This window comes from Misgurnus anguillicaudatus, chromosome 24 (genome assembly GCF_027580225.2).
Source record: "Misgurnus anguillicaudatus chromosome 24, ASM2758022v2, whole genome shotgun sequence".
NCBI lineage: Eukaryota > Metazoa > Chordata > Actinopteri > Cypriniformes > Cobitidae > Misgurnus > Misgurnus anguillicaudatus.
This window is the reverse complement of record NC_073360.2, coordinates 41,501,934-41,521,510: the sequence shown is the minus strand read 5'-3', so window position 1 is coordinate 41,521,510 and position 19,577 is coordinate 41,501,934. Positions and strand designations below refer to the sequence as shown.

Here is a 19,577-nt window from a genome sequence, read left to right as displayed (position 1 = left end):
TTTCCAAGCGTCGTACTTTAACGAACTCCTCCCAGAGATTTAATTCGATGCTCATCATATTTGGTCAGTATCATCTAAAGGCCTTTGCGATGTTAAATTGCGGAGATCTTGACTTTTCGTTGGAGGGTGTGTCCGTGGCAGCCTGACAAATTTCAGCGTTTTCGCCATGAAACAGGAAGTTGTTCTAACTCAGGCATACAATGTCCAATCAGCCCCACGCTTCACATGTTTGATAAGGGTCTTGGCCTGAACACATTTCAATGCCAATATTCAGCTTCAGTCATAGCACCACCTAGAGGTAGTAGAAAATACCATGTTTTACGCTGGGATTTACTGCTCTTAGAGATTTAATCAAATCATCATCATATCTGGTCAGACTGTTCTTAAGCCCTTTGCGATGATAAATTGGGAAGATCTTGACTTTTCGTTGAAGGGCGTGTCCGTGGCGGCCTGTCAAAGTGTGATGTTTCACCATGAAACAGGAAGCTGTTGTAATTCAGGCATACATTGTCCGATCTGCCCCCGACTTAACACGTTTGATTAGGATCCCAGCCTGAACACATAAACATGGCTTAATTTAGTAACAGTCATAGCGCCACCTAGAGGCAGCAGGAAATGCCATGTTTAATGCTGTGACTTACTGCTATTAGAGATTTAACCATATCAACATCATATTTCATCAGTCTAATCTCAAGACCTTGTGTGATGATAAAAAGCAACGACCTTGACTTTTCATTAAAGGGCGTGTCCGTTGCGGCCTCGCAAAGTATCGTTAAATGAATCACATTTTTGACAGCCTAAATAAGCTCAAAAAGTCATGAAACGTTGCACACATGTCAAAGGTGGCAAATATGTTCATGAGATATAGGCTTCAGAACTTGGGGTGTTAAAATGGCTCTATAGCGCCACCTACAAAAATTCAATAGAGCAGCCCCCCCACTACGTTAATCGTACAGATACGAAATGCGGTAGGATCATGTATCACCCCAAGACCTACAAAAAAGTCTCTTGGAGCAAAGCTCTAAACCTCACAGGAAGTCAGCCATTTTGAATTTTCTCTGTAATTTGAGTGCAAATTTTGCCATTTCTTGCCTTCGTATTTTAACGAACTCCTCCTATACATTTAATCAGATAATCATCATATTTTGTGTGTGTCATTTAAAGGGCTTTGCAATGCTAAATTGCGGAGATCTTGACATTTCAATGGAGGGTGTGTCCGTGGCAGCTTGCCAAATTTCTGTGTTTCTCAAAGAAACAGGAAGTTGTTCTAACTCGGATTTAAAATGTCCAATCTGACCCATGCTTCACAAGTTTGATAAGTGTCCTGTCCTGAACACATCAACATGCCAATACTCAGTAAAAGTAGTAGCGCCACCTGCTGGAAGCAGAAAGTGACATGTTTAACACTGTGATTTACGGCTCATCTAAATGTATTCAGATCATCATCATATTTGGTTAGTCTGAACTTAGGGACTTCACAATGATAAATTGTGAGGATCTTGACATTTCGTTAAAGGGGCGTGTCCGTGGTGGCCTGTCAAAGTTTGATGTTTCGCCATGAGAAAGCTGTTGTAACTCAGGCATGCAATGTCCGACCTGTCACAGACATCATACGTTTGACAAGGGTCCTGGCCTCAACACATCAATGTTACAACGATCAATTACAATCATAGCGCCACCTGCTGCACAAAAAGAGCTGTGGCACTTCAAAGTTCCTTTGAATATGCACCTATATTTACCCACTGAAATTTCAATCCCCCTGGTTTATTGCTTTACTAAGGCCATAGGAGTGGCGGTGCACATGCGTGCGAGGGCCCTTCCATCACTGCTTGCAGTTTTAATTATTATTTATTCTTCTTCTTCTCCAAAGTGAATCGCATTTTTGAGGGGCGAAACATGCTCGAAAACTCATGAAATTTTGCACACATGTCAGAAGTGGCGAAAATTTACATGTGGCTTAGGCGCCAGAAGTGGGCGTGTAGAAATGGCTCGATAGCGCCACCTGCAAAATTTCAAGAGAACAGCCCCCCCGCTACGAAAAACGTACAGATACGAAATTTGGTAGGATCATCTATCACCCCAAGACCTACAAAAAAGTCTCTTGGAGCGAAGCTCTAATTCCCACAGGAAGTTGGCCATTTTTAATTTTTGGCTTGATTTTTGTGCAAATTTGGTCATTTCCAGGCTTCATACTTTAATTAACTCCTCCTACAGATTTAATCAGATCATCGTCATATTTGGTCAATCTCATCTAAAGGCCTTTCCGATGTTAAATTGCGGAGATCTTGACTTTTTGTCGGAGGGTGTGTCCGTGGCGGCCTGACAAATTTCAGCATTTTCGCCATGAAACAGGAAGTGGCTCTAACTCAGGCATACAATGTCCAATCTGCCCCACGCTTCACATGTTTGATAAGAGTCTCGGCCTGAACACATTTCAATGCCAATATTCAGCTTTACTCATAGCGCCATCTAGAGGTAGGAGGAAATACCATGTTTTACGCTCTGATTTACTGCTCTTAGAGATTTAATCAAATCATCATCATATTTGGTCTGACTGATTTTAAGCCCGTTGTGGTGATAAATTGCAAAGATCGTGACTTTTCGTTGAAGGGCGTGTCCGTGGCAGCCTGGCAAAGTGTGATGTTTCACCATGAAACAGGAAGCTGTTGTAATTCAGACATACATAGTCCGATCTGCCCCCAACTTCACACATTACATAAGGGTCCCGGCCTGAACACATCAACATGGCATAATTCAGTATCAGTCATAGCGCCACCTAGAGGCAGCAGGAAATACCACCTTTTATGCTGTGACTTACTGCTCTTAGAGATTTAACCATATCAACATCATATTTCATCAGTCTAATCTCAAGACCTTGTGTGATGATAAATAGCAACGACCTTGACTTTTCGTTAAAGGGCGTGTCCGTTGCGGCCTCGCAAAGTATCGCTAAATGAATCCCATTTTTGACAGCCTAAACGAGCTCAAAAAGTCACGAAACGTTGCACACGTGTCAAAAGTGGCGAATATTTTCATGTGATATAGGCTTCAGAACTTGGGGTGTTAAAATGGCTCTATAGCGCCACCTACAAAAATTCAATAGAGCAGCCCCCCCGCTACATTAATCGCACAGATACGAAATGCGGTAGGATCATGTATCACCCCAAGACCTACAAAAAAGTCTCTTGGAGCAAAGTTCTAAACCCCACAGGAAGTCAGCCATTTTGAATTTTCTCTGTAATTTGAGTGCAAATTTTGCCATTTCTGGCCTTCGTATTTTAAAAAACTCCTCCTATAAATTTAATCAGATAATCATCATATTTGGTGAGTGTCATCTAAAGGGCTTTGCAATGCTAAATTGCAGAGATCTTGACATTTCAATGGAGGGTGTGTATGTGGCGGCTTGCCAAATTTCTGTGTTTCTCAATGAAACAGGAAGTTGTTCTAACTCAGGTTTAAAATGTCCAATCTGACCCACGCTTCACAAGTTTGATAATTGTCCTGTCCTGAACACATCAACATGGCAATATTCAGTAAGTTATAGCGCCACCTGCTGGAAGCAGGAAATGACATGTTTTACACTGTGATTTACTGCTCATTAAAATGTATTCAGATCATCATCATATTTGGTCAGTGTGAACTTAGGGACTTCACAATGATAAATTGTGAAGATCTAGACATTTCGTTAAAGGGGCGTGTCCGTTGTGGCCTGTCAAAGTTTGATTTTTCGCCATGAGAAAGCTGTTGTAACTCAGACATGCAATGTCCGACCTGTCACAGACATCATACGTTTGACAAGGGTCCTGGCCTCAACACATCAATGTTACAACAATCAATTACAATCATAGCGCCACCTGCTTCATAAAGGAGTAGTGGCACTTCAAAGTTCCTTTGAATATCCACCTATATTTATCCACGGAAATTTCAATCCCCCTGGTTTATTGCTTTACTAATGCCATAGGGTAGCGGTGCACATAAGTGCGAGGGCCCTTCCATCACTGCTTGCAGTTTTAATTATTATTATTTTTCCCGGGTAGATTTTTTTGGCCAGCTCTAGCGCCTAGACCGTTTGACACAGAGACACCGTTCAAACTTTAAAATGTTCGGGCAGTACCGGTGTAAGTTGCTTGAGAAGATGAAGTCACAGATCCATGTCGTTCGGCCGCCATATTGGAGAGAATACAAAACCTTAAAAAAGTTTCACAGGTCACAAATTTTGTCCAAACTTTATGAAATTCCACGTACGCAATCCTTGGACCGAGCCTCACAAAAGTTACTAGAAGGATTTTTGATTTTCGGAAGCGTTTGCGCGCCACAGCCCAAACTAAATGTGCGTCAACGCCGCCAAAACAGGAAGTAGTTCAAATCTCAATATGTCTGTAACATTTACTAACCAAAATGTTTATATGAACTCTTTACTCCAATGTGAAGAGGCCCAAGATAAAAAAACATTGCAGTAACATGTCTATATTATGTTATTTTCACTTTAAAATGTCCAATTAAAACCTGTGTAAAAATAAAAAATGTCATTAGCCTTTACCAGTAGAGGGCAGCCTTTACGTTCAAACGTGTTTTTAGACAGAATGTAAAGATAGCGGCAGCCATCTTTAGAAGCTAAGCTAACAGGCTATTGCTCCGTGGAAAAGTTTGAATAACAATGGCGGGATGTAGTTTTAATGTTAAAATGGCAAAATGGAATTTAAAAGAGCTTTTCAGAGAATCGGTGTTCCTTTAAGAGCCACAATACAGCGAAGAGCTGAGGAAGAGAAAGCAGAGAAGCCCGGAGAAGAGGCGACACCCTCAGACTCTGCTGCGAGCTCGTGGAGGACTCAGTAACCTCGGCTGCCACCCAATCTTCGTATCGTATATGGACAGATTCCTGGATACATATTTTTAGAATCGTAAACTTCATCTTATTCACTATACAATATGCGGTTTCGGACGCAAAACTGCAAATGGATTTTATATTCTGAATGCTTGAATCAACGCGAGCTCTCTGGAGAACGTGCATTTTCACATACAGGTAGGAATTATATGATTCAGACATATTTTAATCCCTTTCTTTTATTTCAGTGATATATGGCACGACAAGTTTAATTCCCTTTTTCATCAATGTAATACATTGTAAACGTATTAGTTTGTAAAGACGTCAGTTTCGCGTCCTCGCGTGGCAGTGGTCGTTTGGCATCGGTATTTTGGTTGATTGCGAGATTTGTATTTTGTTTTTGGATTGCTATCTTGTGTTTCTGGCGCGTTCGCGGATTGATGGCTCATTTGGGTCGTTTTCATTGCAGGGTGTTGCAAATGGGTGGGTCTTTTGAGTCGACTCTTTGCAGGGCGGATGGGCCGAATGTTTTGGAGTGGTTCGCGAATCAGTTTGAATGAATTGTTCAGATCGCTTCAAACACGGAATCGTCCGAAGCTGTTTTACTCGTAACCTATGTAGAAACACGCAGAATATAACCAGTGTTGGGTGACGTGGAAATTAATTTACCAATCTTTTAACTAAAAGCAAAACTTCACACATGTACCCGCCATTACATACGCGCGACCGCCGACCTGTTCGTCGTCAGACACAGTTAAACGCGTGCAACCTCCAGAAACACTGTAGCACAGATTGAAGAAAATCCATGATCCATGAATTCGATGATTGACGTCTGATTCGCTGTTTAATGTACTGTATGATGTAAGTGATTCTCACAAAACACACGTGACATGACAACGTAAGAAAACATGAGTTTTGTTATAGTGTAAACTGTCAATGTCCTCAGACCATCTTAGGAGATTCCAACTTTATACATATACAAAACTGTTGTCAGTTTACTTGTCTGATATTTCAGCTACAAGCTACATCAACATTGAGACTAAAGTTAATTTGTTAATTTGAAATGCTTGTCTATTCTGTGCTTGTATTCTTTTTCTGTACTGTTGGTGTATGTTGCAGTTTTACACATACTGTAGAAGTGCCCTTCATAAGTATTCTTCTGTTTGTTGTGGAGTCAAGAAATGTCTAAACATTAAAAGATGAACATGAGACAAAAGTACAGAATCTGTCACATTATTTTTTTTAATGGGCACTGAGCTGTGTCCTGACTGTTTACACATGAAAAGCATAAAATATGTAGGATCAGTTTGATTCACTTATGTGCATTTGTGTACAATACACATAAGTCAGCATTTAATGCTGTTGTTCTTTGTTGTTAAAGCATGTATGTGTTGAAACATAAACAAAGGTTAATAAAATGTGACATTCTAAACTTCTGGCATACTGATATTTATCTTACCAATTTCTGGTCTCCACATCAAACAGAAAAAGCTTGTCTTTATTGTTCTGATACTTATGGAGGGCACTGCGTGTGTGTGTGTGTGTGTGTGTGCGCGTGTGTGTGTGTGTGTGTGCGTGCGTGTGTGTGTGCGTGTGTGTGCATATATCTAGATTTATTTTTTCATGAGTAACTAGTAACTCGCTACTTGAGTATTATTTTCATTGCATACTTTTTACTTCTACTTGAGTAATTATTTATTTAGTTACTTTTACTTTAACTTCAGTAAAGTTTTTGGCTACTCTTTCCACCTCTGTTAAAATCTTCATGAATCTAGGCTGAGTTTGCCACGTTGAAGCCTAAATAATCAGACAGATAGTAAGTTAATCGCCCATCGCTCACAGCCCAGCACCTGCACCACTGCATGCGTATCGCGCTGACAAACATACACCTGATTTTACTGCCCTGACGAAATCTAAAAGTATAATTTCTCTAATGGCGGTTGTAGTTTAAATAGAGGTCGTGAAATAATTAGCATTGACAAAAAACTGCATAAAACAATGTTATATTCCATATTATAAACTTTTGGTTATGTGTACTTAAGTGAGTAAATAAGTTAACCGCAAAAACTAAATGTGCGTCGACGCCGCCAAAACAGGAAGTAGTTTATCTCAGGAACGCTTTCACGTATTGAAACCAAGCTTTGTACATGAACTTGGGACTCCAATGTGAGGATGCACAAACTAAATCGGCGGCACCAGAGCAAGCACACTTTTGCAGTTCGTCCCGAAATGCATTTTCTAGTTATTTTTATTATTTTTCCCGGGTAGATTTTTTTGGCCAGCTCTAGCGACCAGACCGTTTGACGCAGAGACACCGTTCAAACTTTAAAATGTTCGGGCAGTACCGGTGTAAGTTGCTTGAGAAGATGAAGTCACAGATCCATGTCGTTCGGCCACCATATTGGATAGAACACAAAACCTTTAAAAAGTTTCACAGGTCACAAATTTTGTCCAAACTTCAAGAAATTCCACGTACACGATCCTTGGACCAAGCCTCACAAAAGTTACTAGAAGGATTTTTGATTTTCGGAAGCATTTGCCCAAAACAGGTCAAAATATACCTATGGCGTAGTCCCCAAACAGGAAGTAGTTCATATCTCAGATTGTCTGTAACATATCTTTATAATTTTTTTAATATGAACTCGGAACTCCAATGTGAACATGGCCAAGATAAAAAAACATTGCAGTAACATGTCTATATTATGTTATTTTCACTTTAAAATGTCCAATAAAATCCTATGTAAAAATAAAAATGTCATATAGCTTTTACCACTAGAGGGCAGCCAAAGCGTGTTTAATTGCCTTGCCTTCACACGTGACTAGACCGAAACTTAGTCCGTGCCTATTGAAAACTATATATACTGAGGATTATTTGATACTAAATCCAATGGAATATTAATATTTCTCATATACATTTGTGTACAAAACTGCAAATGGATGTTATATTCTGAAGGCGTGAATCAACGCGAGGTAGGAATGTTTCGGGGATTCAGACGTAAAACCCTTTCTTTTATTTCAGTAATATATAACATGACACGTTTAATTCCGTTTTTCATCAATGTAATACATTGTAAACGTATTAGTTTGTAAAGACGTCAATTTCGCGTCCTCGCGTAGCAGTGATCGTTTGGCATCGGCTCTATAACAGCTGCATGGTTTAAATGATTGTGAATTGACGCAAAAAAGAGTCACTTTACCTTAAATCATGCATGTTATGCCAAGTGTATTTAACGTAAACAGTCATGACTTTGAGAAATGTATGAGACATTAAAACACAGCTTGCCACAGCTAGAAGACTGCGTATATTTACATAAGCTTCAGATAAGAAAGTTATATATCATCGTATGCTTAACTAACGGGAACACGATCGATTGCATTATGCTGTCAATCATTATGCTGTCAATCACTCAGCGAAGCATTGATTTCACATGGAAAGCAAGAGGACAGGGTCGCAATCTTGATGCGCGTGCATATGTTGTTGCATGAGATGGAGAGCGCGAGTCACCCCTTCACGTGTATTCGCGCTTTGGTCTGCCCGCGTCAAGATGCAGAGACCACGGACTCTATGGCTGTTTTAACTTTATTTATTGTATTTCCAGCTTACAACAACTCCTCTTCCGACAGTTGTTGTCTGATATGTCGGCTCAACGATCACAATGACATTAGATGTCTTAATAAAGGAAACGATTTTTGTGAACTAGATAAAAGATCCTGGCGTTTCTCCGAAGTTCAAAGCAGACAAAGGCTCAAATATTATGCGAGTCATCGTTCTCACACAAGAATGCAATTTAAACGTGTAAGTTAATCGCCCATCGCTCATAGCCCAGCACCTGCACCACTGCATGCGAATCGCGCTGACAAACATACAAGTGATTTTACTGCCCTGATGAAATCTAAAAGTATAATTTCTCTTATTAGAAGCTAGCTTAATGTTTGCCAGTTATTAAGATGGCGGTTGTAGTTTAAATAGAGGTCGTGAAATAATTAGCATTGCCAAAAAGTGCATAAAACAATGTTATGTTCCATATTATAAACTTTTGGTTATGTGTACTTAAGTGAGTAAATAAGTTAAATTCTCAATGAGTGTGATATGGCTCTTATTTACCCCTTTAATAAAGCTTACTCGGGTATCTTACAATGCACTTATGTTGTTATGCAGTTTTAAAATACAAAATACGAACGTCTGGATGTAGATAAAGCCTACTTGGTCATATTACAATGCACAAGTTTTGTTGTATGCAGTTTGAAAATACATGTTTGTAGAAAAAGTATATTGTACAATGCACTGATTTTGTTGTTATGCAGTTTCAAAATACAACATGAGAATGTTTAAAGGGATACTTCACCGATTTAGCATTCAGCTTTGTATCTGTAGAAACCCGGCAGTATTACTGAATGACCATGTTTCCCTCCCTCATTTCCCCCTGAGAGGAGAGATATCTGCATTTTGGTTCTGCAAAAAAGTCCTCCGATGATGTAATATGACGATTTTTGCATCATCGGAGGACTTTTTTGCAGAACCAAAATGCAGATATCTCTCCTCTCAGGGGGAAATGATGGAGGGAAACATGGTCATTCAGTAATACTGCCGGGTTTCTACAGATACAAAGCTGAATGCTAAATCGGTGAAGTATCCCTTTAAATGTATATGTAGTCATCATCACTGATGTATCTCTGGCCCCCATGACAAACTAATTGAATAGCCCTGTCGTAGACGCTCAACACACAATCATATTCATAAATAGTAAAGAAATGAAATGATATTAGGCTATCAGTGCTGCTGTCGCTCTTTCCTATCGCTTATTTTAAAATGAGCTTATGATCAATAAAATGCAGCTTACATCTGCTGCTTTTGGTGACGTGAACTCTGGCCTACATTAAGTCTCATGTTTTTAAGATTATCTTAAGTACTAAAGAAGAATTTTTGGTATATTATGTACAAAACTAGTGTGTGAAAATAGGACACTTTAAAGGGATTGTTCACCCAAAAATTAAAATTATTTAAATTACAATTCTAAAAAAATGTAATAAGAAAACACTGAACATGTGCAGCATAGCTGTTATAGTTGGTTCTAGGCTAGCTAGAGCGGGTTATCTAGGCTTGTGATCCCTGTATTTACATAAAATGGTCTGTGCTAAACCCCGGATGTCCTTCAATGCTGGAAACACCCCTGGTTACAAGCCTGTATACATTTCTGTGTGTGTGTGTGTGTGCGTGCGTGCGTGTGTGTGTGTGTCAGGAATGCTTTCACGTAGAGGTCGACCGATATGGCTTTTTCTCTGGCCAATGCCGATATTTAGAAATCAGGGCAGCTGATGGCCGATATGTTAGGCCGATTTTCTATATGTACATAATTATCAAAATGTTCTCATCATTAGCAGATATTTTAAATGTAAAAATGTCACTATTTAAGTCAAAGTCTTTTAAAAAAATTATGACTGGTCTTTCTGAAGAGTTTTACAACCTCCTCTGCACCATGCATTTATCAGACACAGATATTACCTGACACTCTTCTGTCATCATCTTTGATCAGTTTTTTACCATGGCTTTTATTGCTTTGTAGGATAAAATCCTTATTTGGTAGACCTGATAAAATATTTATTCATCATAAAGTTAACATAGTAATAAATGTCTATGTTTTTTAGTTGAGACTGTTATTTAGGGCAAATCTTTCTAAACAGATTTACATTCTCCTTTCTGAGGCGCTATAAGTGACTGATTGTGCTGACAGTGACGTCTTGTGAGTTTAGTGTTGGGACAGATCTGTTGTTTCAACCGTTCATTCAAACGAATCCGTTCAAAGGAGTCAGTTCGCGAATCGGACGCATTGTGTTGTAATCCAGGCTGAGCAGCGCAAAACTGTAAACAAAGTGTTACTGTAACAACACGAAAAACATTTCCTCGGTGGATATGATTTGGTCTTCCGACCTTTCGCCATCGAGTCAGTTTTGTTTTGAGTAATAAAAGCAGGGAGACAGTTTAAAGACAGAACTGTCTCCCTGCTCTCCAGTAACGCATAACTTATGTTGTTATGCAGTTTTAAAATTCAAAATACGAACATGTCTGGATGTAGCATTTTTTTGTGGAGGGAGGTGCCCTTTTTTTAGGTTAGAGCAACTGCCCCTTAAAATTCCTGTGCACGTCCCTGATGCTTAGTTACTGTTGAACGGGAACACGATTGATTGCATTATGCTGTCAATCACTGAGTGAAATATTTTTTTTTATGGTAAATTTTAGAGAAACAGTTGTTACAAGTCTGTATACATTTCTGTGTGTGTGTGTGTGTGTGTGTGTGTGTGTGTGTGTGTGTGTGTGTGTGTGTGTGTGTTTTTAAAATGTTCGGGCAGTTCCGGTGTAAGTTGCTTGAGAAGATTAAGTCACAGATCCATGTCGTTCGTCCGCCATATTGGAAACCTTAAAGTTTCACAGGTCACAAATTTTGTCCAAACTTCACGAAATTCCACGTACACGATCCTTGGACCAAGCCTCACAAAAGTTACTAGAAGGATTTTTGATTTTCGGAAGCGTTTGCCCGTCACAGGCCAAACTAAATGTGCGTGGACGCCGCCAAAACAGGAAGTAGTTTATATCTCAGGAATGATTTCACGTATTGAAACCAAACTTTGTACATGAATTTCGGTCTCCAATGTGAGGATGCACAACATCAAAAGAACAATTTTTTTTCTAAAATTTTACGCTGCCAAACAGGAAGTAGTTTATATCTCAGGAACGCTTTTACGTATTGAAACCAAACTTTGTACATGAACTTGGGACTCCAATGTGAGGATGCACAAACTAAATCGGCGGCACCAGAGCAAGCACACTTTTGCAGTTCGTCCCGAAATGCATTTTCTAGTTATTATTATTATTCCCGGGTAGATTTTTTGTGTCAGCTCTAGCGACCAGACCGTTTGACGCAGAGACACCGTTCAAACTTTAAAATGTTCGGGCAGTACCGGTGTAAGTTGCTTGAGAGGATGAAGTCACAGATCCATGTCGTTCGGCCGCCATATTGGAAAGAACACAAAACCTTAAAAAAGTTTCACAGGTCACAAATTTTGTCCAAACTTCATGAAATTCCACGTACGCGATCCTTGGACCGAGCCTCACAAAAGTTACTAGAAGGATTTTTGATTTTCGGAAGCGTTTGCGCGCCACAGCCCAAACTAAATGTGCGTCAACGCCGCCAAAACAGGAAGTAGTTCAAATCTCAATATGTCTGTAACATTTATTAACCAAAATTTTTATATGAACTCTTTACTCCAATGTGAAGATGCCCAAGATAAAAAAACATTGCAGTAACATGTCTATATTATGTTATTTTCACTTTAAAATGTCCAATTAAAACCTGTGTAAAAAATAAAAAATGTCATTAGCCTTTACCAGTAGAGGGCAGCCTTTACGTTCAAACGTGTTTTTTAGACAGAATGTAAAGATAGCGGCAGCCATCTTTAGAAGCTAAGCTAACAGGCTATTGCTCCGTGGAAAAGTTTGAATAACAATGGCGGGATGTAGTTTTAAGGTTTAAATGGCAAAATGGAATTTAAAAGAGCTTTTGAGAGAATCTGGTGTTCCTTTAAGAGCCACAATACAGCGAAGAGCTGAGGAAGAGAAAGCAGAGAAGCCCGGAGAAGAGGCGACACCCTCAGACTCTGCTGCGAGGCGAGCCCGTGGAGGACTCAGTAACCTCGGCTGCCACCCAATCTTCGTATCGTATATGGACAGATTCCTGGATACATATTTTTAGAATCGTAAACTTCATCTTATTCACTATACAGTATGCGGTTTCGGACGCAAAACTGCAAATGGATTTTCTATTCTGAATGCTTGAATCAACGCGAGCTCTCTGGAGAACGTGCATTTTCACATACAGGTAGGAATTATATGATTCAGACATATTTTAATCCCTTTCTTTTATTTCAGTGATATATGGCACGACAAGTTTAATTCCCTTTTTCATCAATGTAATACATTGTAAACGTATTAGTTTCGCTCGCGTGATCGTTTGGCGTCGGCTCTATATGACAGCTGCATGATTTAAATGATTGTGAATTGACGCGAAAAAGTGTCACTTTACCTTAAATCATGCATGTGACGCCAAGTGTATTTAAACAGTCATGACTTTCAGAAATGTATGACACATTTAAAAACACAGCTTTTGCCAGAAGACTGCGTATATGCCATTTACATGATCTTCAGGTAAGAAGATACATATATCTAAATCGTATGCTTAGCTACTGTTGAACGGGAACACGATTGATTGCATTATGCTGTCAATCACTGAGGGAAATATTTTCTTTTATCATTAATTTCACAGTCTGGGTCGACAGAGGCGCGGGCGCCGCAAAATCTTTATTTTTCAATCACTCCGCAAAGAGACTTAGATAACTCTGCTGATTTTGGACTTACATATATGATTTATACATCATTTAAAACTTTAAAGTGTCTAGTGTTTTTTCTGTCCACTCCCATTAAAAACAGAATGTTGTGCTTTTCGCAAAATTAAGAAAATAAACATAATGCGGGTTTGCTCTCTCTCTTAGTGACGTCCTTTCAGAAACACGTCAGAAAAATGAGCTGTAACTTAACGAATTGTTGTCATAGAAACAAAAGATAAATGTCTACATAATGCTTGGAATGTCTGCTTTTAAATGGTGTAAGTGAAATCGAAAACAAATATTGTACTTCGTTGTTAACTGTATTAAAAGAGGGAGATGTACCGTCTCTCATGTTACTGCATTATTTATAAAGAGCCACGCCCCGCTCCATTGAAGAGAAGAACAGAGATCATCCATATTCATTAGTCAACGCCACAACGAATGTTTTCTCTGTGCTTGCTCATACAGCAAAGGCTCAAATATTATGCGAGTCATCGTTCTCACAAAAGAATGCAATTTAAACGAGTAAGTTAATCGGCCATCGCTCACAGCCCAGCATCTGTCCTGCACCACTGTATGCATATCGCGCTGACAAACATACACGTGATTTTACTGCTCTGATGAAATCTAAAAGTATAATTTCTCTTATTAGAAGCTAGCCTAATGTTTGCCAGTTATTAAGATGGCGGTTGTAGTTTAAATAAAGGGTTGTGAAATAATAAGCTTTGACAAAAAACTGCATAAAACAATTTTATGTTCCATATAATAAACTTTTGGTTATGTGTACTTAAGTGAGTAGATATGGCTCTTATTTACACCTTTAAATGTAGAATAAGAATAGAACTCGGGTATCTTACAATGCACTTATGTTGTTATGCAGTTTTAAAATACAAAATACAAACATGTCTGGATGTAGATAAAGCCTACTTGGTCATATTACAATGCACAAGTTTTGTTGTATGCCGTTTGAAAATACAACATGAGTATGTTTAAATGTATATGTAGTCATCATCACTGATATATCTCTGGCCCTCATGACAAACTAATTGAATAGCCCTGTCGTAGACGCTCAACACACAATCATATTCATAAATAGTAAAGAAATGAAACGATATTAGGCTATCAGTGCTGCTGTCGCTCTTTCCTATCGCTTATTTTAAAAATGAGCTTATGATCAATAAAATGCAGCTTATATCTGCTGCTTTTTGTGACGTGAACTCTGGCCTACATTAAAGGTGCAGTGTGTAATTTTTAGAAGGATGTCTTGACAGAAATGCAAAATAATATACAAAACTATATTATCAGGGGTGTATAAAGACCTTTCATATGGCTCTTATATGGCCGTTATGTTTTTATTACTTTAGAATGAGATGTTTTTATCTACATACACAGAGGGTCCCCTTACATGGAAGTTGGCATTTTGTGCCACCATGTTTCTACAGTCTTAATGGACAAAATCATGACATGTTTGTCCTGTGGTGGCTACTGTAGCTTCTCTATGCATTTCAAAAGCGAGGGGTGAGCTGTGAACTGAGCTTTTGGTTGCAATTTGGAACCTCACCACTAGATGCCGCTAAAATTTACACGCTGCACCTTTAAGTCTCATGTTTTTAAGATTATCTTAAATACTAAAGGATTTTTGGTATATTATGTACAAAATTAGTGTGTGAAAATATGGCACTTTAAAGGGATTGTTCACTCAAAAATTTTAATTATTTAAATTACAATTCTAAAAAAAATTTAATAAGAAAACACTGAGGGCTTGACATTAACTTTTTGAGGAACTTGTCCTTCGGACAAGTAAATTTGTGTTTCACTTGTCCATGCACAAAAGTCACTTGTCCGGGTAAAGTTTTATAATATAATGTATTTTTTGTGTTTTGCTAATCAGTGGCAGAGCAAGGGATTTTTCATAGAGGAGTCGGACAACTAATTTTTTCTTACACTTGTCCTACAAAAAATCCACTTGTCCCAGACAAGCGGACAAGCCTTAATGTCGAACCCTGAACATGTGCAGCACAGCCGTTATAGTTGGTTCTAGGCTAGCTAGCTATCCCTGTATTTACATAAAATGGTCTGTGCTAAGCCCCGGATGTCCTTAAATGCTGGAAGCACCCCTGGTTACAAGCCTGTATACATTTCTGTGTGTGTGTGTGTGTGTGTGTGTGTGTGTGTGTGTGTGTGTGTGTGTGTGTCAGGAATGCTTTCACGTATTGAAACCAAACTTTGTACATGAACTTGGGACTCCAATGCGAGGATGCACAAGATAAAAAACATTCTAAAATTTTACATTTCACAAATCACGTTAGTGACGGCACCAGAGCAAGCACACTTTTGCGGTTCCTCCGGAAGTGCATTTTCTAGTTTAAAATTATTGTTTTTAAATGTAAATTATACTAGATATAGCAGAAAGCACTTTACACATTTAAGAATTTTATTATTAATTCAACAATGGTATCGGGTATCGACAGATTAACAAAGCCCAGGCATCGAGTAATGGGGTAATATGAGTGTGCCTATTTGATCTAGTACAGGGGTGGGCATCGAGGGCCACAGTCCTGCAGAGTTTAGATTCAACCTTAATCGAAAACACCTGAATGTCATTTCCAAACAGTCCTGAAGACTTCAATTAGATTTTTCAGCTGTGTTTGATTGGGGTTGGAGCTGAACTCTGCAGGGACACTGGCCCTCAGGACCAGGAGTTGCCCACCCCTGATCTAGTAAGTAACCTAGCAGCTGCATTTTGAATAGATTGTAGTCGATGAAGAACAGATTTATTAAACATTTTAGCGGCATCTAGTGAGGAGGTTGTGATTTGCAACCAACGGTTTAGTCCACGGTAGGGTTGGGCGATGTCCCCTTAATTGGCAGATGACAATGGTTACATTAAACCATCGCGATGGACGATGATATCGTTAGGCGGGGGATATACGAATATATACGAATATTTCGTTATTATTCGTATGATTATTATTCATCATTTTACTTTATTACTTCCACTTAAGAAGAGTTGTGCACTTTTTTATTTTAATATAGATTTTTACATAAATACTATTGTGCTATAATTTTGTTATTTTACGAACCCAATGACTTCTCTGCGCTTTCCAATAGGTTGCACGTAAATATTTGTGCATATGTGCCACCAGTACTCCGTCAGAGCGGGTCTTCAGCACAGCGGAGAGCAGCCAGCACTTCCATCCGCAGCTTATTAATACTAGACAAAGTGAACAAGTTGGTATTTCTGGCCAGAAACATCGAAATTTAAACATGGTCTGTGTATGTAAATCCTGCGTTTCGGTCGGAGTGTTGTTCCCATTTTCTTGTTCTTGGCGTTCGCTGAATTCTGCGTTTATATCTTAAACTGCCACTTCAGTGCACTATAGCCACATAGCTAACATAGCATGTAACAATGAGCACGATCTCCCGAGACACTACAATAGGCTACTAAAAAATTATTAATATGGGCTGTTTTCTGTACAAAATGAAATATTTTTAAGTTATTTTAAGTTAAATGTACAACATGTAAAAAGACAAGATTCTAGCAAGGTCAAGATCAAATGCCTGACAGGATATTTTTACAGACTAACACACGTCACGTCTCAGGCATAGACTACAGTATTTAAAATAGCATATATGCATTAGTTGTATTTTCAATTTAATTTATAGAGCAATTCCCGCAAAGATTTTAGGTTAACTATAGTCTATAGAAGAGAGTTAGTCTATGTCGACTCGCAGTGGGGTGGGGGCGTGGCATCACAATGGTGTCTCTCCATCGTGATGTCAATCAACCATCACGATGGTCGATGATATCGTCCATCGGCACAACCCTAGTCCACGGCTCACCCTTCCCTTTGAAACACATAGAGAAGCTACGGTAGCCGCCACCGGACAAACATGTCATCGTCGGAGACAACTTAGTAAAACAAAATTGTCCTTTAAGGGCTTCTGTAAAAAATGGCAGCACAAAATGGTGACTTCCATGTAAGGGGACCCTCTGTGTATGTAGATAAAAAGGTCTCGTTTTAAGTTAATAAACACATTACGGTTCATTATGAAAGGTCTTTATACACCCCTGATAATATAGTTTTGTATATTATTTTGCATTTCTGTCAAAAGATCCTTCTAAAAATTACACACTACACCTTTAAGTGAGAAAAAAGGGAATTACAGTAATCAATACAGGAAGAAATGAAAGCATGAATAAGCATCTCTAGTTCTGACTGAAATATGCAATAGTCATGGAAAGCCTCTTCCTCCACAGTCAAGGCAAAGTAAAAAGCCATATATGTTCCATTCATTCCCTGTTGATGCTGAAGTTAGTTTTTATGCTTTTTTGAGTTTTTTCTTTTTGGTGACAGAGTTAAACCATCCTCCACGAGTCGTGTCACATCAGCAAATGTAATATTTGGCAAATCTTTAAACGAAGTTGTGTGGACTATCTGATCCATTTTAAACTTGACAGGAACTCCGCTTCCACAGCGATTACGTATTTCCGGTTATGGTTTATTACAAATACGTTTAGGATCCTGAAAGCAAAGACTCTCTTCAGGGAAGCCTACAAGATTACAATTATTTAATCAATTGTCTGAAATGAGCATGTTCAGAAACAACACAAGCAGCTTTCTTTTAAAAAACTCGCAAGTGGACAAAAGAGGCAGATTAAAAGTGTAAGTGGAATGTGTAAACGGGAATGTGTCTCTCTCGTCCACCCCTAATCCAATCGACCAAAGGTGTCTTAATAACCAGGTGTAAAAAATTAGGGCTGGGTATCGATTCAGATCGATTCAATTTCACAATCTATCAAAACGATTCGATTCCGATTCTCGATTCAATTTTCGATTCCGGTTCTCAGGACGGTTTTTATACTCGATTCAACTCCATGAATATAGATTTAAAGGACCATTTCACCCGTAGAAACATTAATCTTTATTGAAAATGTGTCGTATTTGTAGTCGAAATGTAACATACATTTTGAATTTGGTGCCTATTTGACCGAGAAAGGGGGTGTGAAAGTGGCATCAACGACGATGAAGCACCTAAAACCTCCATTTTAAGCACTGAATGAAAGAATGACAGGCTCCTTGGTAACATCGCGCAAGGCAAAAAAGAGGGTGACATCTAGTAAAGAAGACTAGTAATGTGATTAATGTTAATCTTACATTCAGAAAAAAATTTATTCTGCTCTTTGAGAATCGATTCTGAATCGACCACGTTAAAAAAAAACGATTAATCGAGAAATAGATTTTTTTTGCCCAGCCCTAGTAAAAATGTTGTAAAGACACCGCGTGACTGCCACTGCCTGAACTGAGAGACCAATGACTAAAATAAATGACAAGGGGGTTGTCTGGTGTCACTACACAGTGACCTGGGTCACCAGTACCAAAACAGTTGAGGGCGCTCTGCTGGACAAACAAGTACTTGCATCATTCTTCAAAAACATTTCTTTGTTCTCTGTTTTATACGCCGATACAGATATATCTGTGACATTCGCATATGGCCGATAAAATCAGCAAACCGATAAATCGGTCGGGCTCTGTTTAAGGTAATAGAGGGAATGATTGTTACTATTATAAGGGTTTGTTCAGTTAAGTAGTGTTGTTGTAATTGCGTTAAAAACAGTAATATAACAGTAAATAAAAATTGGTTCAGCATATTGGTTATCGGGCAAATAAGTTCCAAATAGTCGGTATCGGTTAAAAAAACCATTATCGGTCGATCTCTACTGAAGACAATCGGAGCACTTGGGGGTTTAGAACGACCCGTGGAAAAGTGATCATTTTGGGGTGAACTATCCCTTTAAAAAATACTTCATCTCATTCCAAAAGTGTCATCATATAATGCAACAAGGATTCTGAAAGTCGTTGTCTCTACAAATAAAAAAATATTGCTCCGTTTGACGACTCCTACAAAAATGTGCATTACTCACAAATAATCATGCATTACATTAAGGCGCGATTTCCCAGACAGTGATCAGACTAGTCCTAGACTAAAATAAATGTAAGAGCTGTTCAAACTGAAAACAACTTGCACTGACATATCATAAAATACATCAGTGCCCTTTGTTTGGCCTCAAAATGCACACCAGTAATGTTTTTAGTAAGGCATGTTTGTTAAAACTAATTATATTTCATAAGGCCCAGTCCTGATTTAAGCTAATCCCTGTCTGGAAAACCAGCCCTATATGTTTTGTCATTGATCACTAGTTATATTGTTATTATTTTAATAAAATATTAACAAAAATAATTAAATAATTACATTTTTTGTTGCTGTATACTAATTTTAGTTTATTTGATGTGCAATGACCCATCTGTAATAACAGGACTGACACCTGTCTTCTGTCTATATGTGTGAATCTAGAAAAAGATACAGAATC

General features: G+C 38.6%; 1 protein-coding gene across 1 annotated transcript in view; it reads left to right on the top strand.

The window, feature by feature from the left end:
* The window catches only part of LOC129438987 (uncharacterized), a 60,010-nt gene that overhangs the window by 9,607 nt on the left and 30,826 nt on the right, over positions 1-19,577 (top strand). The gene's annotated exons all lie outside the window — the stretch shown is intronic.